The sequence below is a fragment of the Cyclopterus lumpus genome, chromosome 3 (genome assembly GCF_009769545.1).
Source record: "Cyclopterus lumpus isolate fCycLum1 chromosome 3, fCycLum1.pri, whole genome shotgun sequence".
Taxonomy (NCBI): domain Eukaryota; kingdom Metazoa; phylum Chordata; class Actinopteri; order Perciformes; family Cyclopteridae; genus Cyclopterus; species Cyclopterus lumpus.
The window spans coordinates 16276948-16281787 of NC_046968.1; the positions used below are offsets into that span (position 1 = coordinate 16276948).

At 44.6% G+C, this 4840-nt stretch overlaps 1 protein-coding gene across 2 annotated transcripts in view; it reads right to left on the reverse strand.

Moving 5' to 3' along the window:
* The window catches only part of gse1 (Gse1 coiled-coil protein), a 57511-nt gene extending 57203 nt beyond the window's left edge, over nt 1-308 (reverse strand). For both annotated transcript variants that reach the window (XM_034558083.1, XM_034558049.1), the window contains exon 1: nt 1-308. This exon is cut by the window's left edge and continues 400 nt beyond it. The gene's annotated coding sequence lies outside the window, so the exon portion shown is untranslated.
* Nucleotides 309-4840: the final 4532 nt, after the last annotated feature.

Consider the following 4840-nt stretch of genomic DNA (forward strand, 5'->3'; position numbering starts at 1 on the left):
AGCAGGAAGCGCGCTTTCTCCAGCTCTTTCTTACATGCACACACACAAACACACACCAATGGAGTCCGGACAGCCGGAGAACGATGTAAAAGCTAGCGGTCCACTGCCAAGAAGAGGTGAAAAGAGGCAGGAGGGAGGATAAAATACAGGCTGGATAAATCCTGCAGGAGAGAGCGATGACTGATTCCTGGGACTGTCTTTTATCCCTCTATCCAAGAAAGATGATCAGAGGAGAGACGGCTCTGCTTCCTCCGCTACTGCTGCCACTCTCTCTTTCTCGCTCACTCATTTTCTCACCCTCCCTTTTTTTCTCCCTCTTTCACTGCTGATACAGAGCGAAGGAGAGGAGGAGAAAGGAGGGCGGAATGAACTCCCTCCCACGTGCGTGTGTGAGGGGGGAGGGGGGGAGTGTGTGTGCGTGTGTGTGTGTGTGTGTGTAGAGGAGAGGGAAATACCGGCCAGTGCTGATGCTTCACCCGAGGAGGAGAGTGGTCACAGTTCAATTCGAAGTCAGGGTGACAGCTGATTGGTCAACCCTGGTGACAGCGAGAAGTCAACGAGTATCAAGGGAGCATCTGTTCATGATGTATCAGACAGTAGGAAAGCATCAACCTATAGAGAGTCCAGATATAGTGCTGTGGTCTTCAAGGGGCAGCTCACAATAGAACAGCTACGTGTTTGGAAGAGGAAAATATAAAAGATCCCTCGCCTCCATTCTCTTCCCTGAAAATAAGACTCCTTGTCTCTGTCTTCAAGTGTGTGGGTGCGTTTGTGTGTCCGTCTAGGAAACTTGGCTTGTGCAGCCTAGCGCACAGACTGCTCACCATGCTGCGCTGACAGCAGAGTTCCCCCCCTTCCTTCGCTATCTCTTCATCACACATACACACACACTGTGTTATTCCGCCGCCTGCTCTGACTGAGGCGGTGGCAGTAGGGGTGAGGAGTTAACTAACTTCTGGGATGCAGCCATGCTAAACCAAAAAAAAAGCAGGAGACGGTCAAAAGAGAGAAAGAAAGAAAGAGAAAGGGAGAAATTATGGAGAAATACTCCAGGAAGACAGTATGCCCTGAGGGCTGACTTGCTCTCAAACCCATTCTATGAAACTCACAGTGGGGGAGAAAGAGAGAGAGGATTGGCAGGAGTTTAGTGAGGAAGGGGAGGGAGACAGACTGAGGGGTCCTATGCCTTCAGAAAGACTCATAGGAAAAAAAGCCTTCACAACACGGATCCACACGCACAACAAGCACAGTGAGAACGAGTGGGAGCGCGAAAGGCATGCTCACAGGCAAATAGGGCAAATAATCGCTAATAGGGATTGATGATTGAAGGAAGAAGAATAGAGAGACAGACAGACAGACAGAAGGAGAGAGCAAGTGTGGAAGTGGAGAGGAGGGGTGTCCATAGATTGTGGGGGGAGGGGAAGTTATTCCGGGAACAAAGCCCTTTTTTATTTCTCCAAAGGCAGGACATCCGCAAATGTTTAATCAAGACAAGTGGGACAGATAAGTCCGATTGTGCAATATGTTTACATGCTAAATTGCGTACACTGCTAAATTTGCGCAAACGATACACATTATCATAGCCAAAGGCATGTGCCTGCTTCTTCGCAGTGTGTGTCTGTGTGTGTGTGTGATGCAGGTGTTGAAGTGTCTCGCACCTTGTGAGACAGGTTGAGAGGTGACCTGTCCGCCTGAGGTGCTACACCACCAATATGATGAGACACTGACTGACAGAGTCAGACAGAGTACCAAAAATACAGCATCCAATTTCCGTAAAGGTGAGACAAGATCAACTTTGTTTTTTCGTTAGGCTAGGTGCATCCAGATGATCGATTTTCTCAAAAATGTATTAAAGGCGTCAACTAAATATGTATGTAAATGTTTGAGGAGGGTACAACAATCAAACGAGCACCTGTAAACATTTTATTCAAATATATCTTTGAATTTGTTTCCTGCTAAAAAAAAGGAACAGGTTATTCCAGATCTTTTTTTTTGGTTGCATCTTTGAGTGCTGTGTTTTATATTAGTAGAAGATTGTTTAGGAGAACATATTACTAGGTTAAAGATTACTGCTCTAAAATGAAACCCAGTACACAGTTCAGTGATGGATGTTGACAGGTTATGTAAAAAATCATCTGTTTGCTTTTTTTCATTTAGTCGCTTATTAAGGTACAGGCCATGCTAGAGACTTACTATCGTCCTCTGTTATTTAAGGTAGTGTAATGAGTCATATTTGACAAGTGCACTGCATAGCAAGGCATGCACACACACACACAGACACACACACACACATTCTCTGAAACGCTATAAAAGCTCCCTGGGGACTGAGGCAGTATGTGTGACTGAAAACACTGTGATCAAGAAGTAAGAGGGAGAGGCAGAGGAGAACGGAAGGGAAGAGGGGAAGAACAAAAGAAGTGAAAAGGGGGTGTTAAAAGATGAAATGGGAGGATGGGAGGGAGGGCACAGCAGTGAGAGAGAGAGAGAGAGAAAGCAAGAATGGTCTCCCTCTCACTCACACATACTCACACGCACACACACCTACCATGCCCACTTCCTGTCAACACACTATAGAATTGTCTCCCCAACAACCCTCCCTTGCAAGAAAAATAATCAATCTCTCAATCGTTGTGCCTGTGTGTAGGCGTGTGTGTTTGTGTGTGTGTGTGTGTTGAAAGACGTTTTTTTTCACAGCAGGGAAAGCAAAGATAAAGCATCACCATAATCTTTCCCCACACACAGCCTCTTGAGGTCCATATGCTCACACACACACACACACACACACACACACACACACACACACACACACACACACACACACACACACACACACACACAGTCAGTTCCTGTAGTGCACCACACCTCTCGCCCAATGTCAGCTGGGATTGGTTTTAACCCCTATGCAAACCTAAGGAAAAGTGGGTATGGATATATATTACAATGTTCCAAATGAAGAAAAAACTCAAATAATACAAATGATGAATCCTATTCTACGATAATGCATTCCATGATACCAAAACAAAAACAACTCAAATACAACAAAGCTGAAAACGGTAAACATAAATGTTTGTCTTGCATCATCATCCAGCTCCGCGACATAGAGAGACCAACTACCTGACAGGGCCCCAGGCCTCACAGCAAGCAGGTGAAAAAAGGACAGGTTTTGGAAGGAAGGGTGTGTAACGGTTGAAGAGATTTGATCACAGTAAAAAAAATTAGAAGCTGGACGTCAGCGCATCATGTCATATCAAATATGACGAGAAATTATATCTCGTCACCCTTCACTCCCCCCCATTTGCCAAGGCCAGCACCCACTCCACCATTACACACACCCATTTAACCTGACCTCTCACTGATGATTAGAAGTCTGCGCCGTGTGTGTGAGCATTCGTGTGAGTGTGTATCGGTCTTTGTGTGTGAGATGCTTTTCTCCGTATGCTAATCACAGCCTAGCACTGAGAATTAATTTGCAAATGTGTCATTACCCATCAGGCTCAGCAGCAATAACCCTGCAATTACACAACTCTCCCCTGGCCAGCTGAGCACCACACATGCAGATGTATGCGCACGCACACGCACACGCACACGCACACACACGACATGGGCTGCTTCTACAGCACTGGACAGAAAAGCTCTGATATAAAAATGCTACATTTGGAAAGATATGACATTCTGCTTTACCACCGAGAGAAAAACACACGATACTTTGTATCCATTCAGAAGGTTTTCAGCGTAATCACAGCTCCTCACCTCAGAGTCAACAGGACAGCAACCGATGTCAGTTGCACACTTTCACTCACTCCTGTTTCTTAGCAACATTATCCAGGAGTGTGGCCTCGCTAAGAAGTTCAGCGGCATCACACAACGACTTCAGATAACATATACAGTAACTGAGCAATGCATTTGTGTGTGTGTGTGTGTGTGTGTGTGTGTGTGTGTTCATGAGTTCAAGTACTTACCTGTGAAGTGAGGGTTGAGGATCAGAGGTAAAGTGTGCACCGGCCATGAGGAGGATGGTTGACATGGAAAAGAGAAAAACATTATATTCATATATAAGTTTGCAGACACTTTTTTTTCAGAAGGGATTGCAGATATTTTTAAATAACTTTAATCATGTGTTCTAATAGATATGCTGCACATATAGACGAGTGACAAATCAAATAAAACTAAAAACTGTGAGCCATTTGCTATGGCCCTTGCAGTTCTTAATCCAATTGATCACCTGCAGGAGATTTGGGAGCAATGTGTTTGACAGCTCAACAGCATCATAGCATCACTGAATGAGTGAATAGCTTTTTAAAGAATGGTGTGTGCAGAGACTTGGAAAACATGTGCAAATGAGCAGTGAAGCTGCTTTTGGAGACTCTGATGGTTCACGAGACAATTTGTGTACATTGAAAATATATATTATTTTATTACATGCAATAAAAACAGCAGAGGTAAGGTGTTTGTTAAATGTGAAATAAAGGAATCAATGCCACCATTTACCATTAAAGCTTACATTTTTCAAATTGGGCAGAACAGTAGCAACAACAAACTGGCTGCCGTGTACTTTTTTTAGGTCATTAACTCAAAAAGGATTTTAGGAACCTCCCTGTATTTCAAAATGGAGGTCCAGCAAGGGTTACGGTACGACTAAATGGTTGCTCAGTCACTCGATGCAAAACACCTGCTCTCAAAATCAATTTATCATCACACCACCTAATCTCGTTACACCTCTGTGTCCGCCTCATGAAACTAACCCACAGTGCATGGCACACACTCATCTAAAGCATGTCACACACCTGTCACCCATACCCCTCAACACTTCAGACACACTCCTCTCTGACGATGGCCTTGT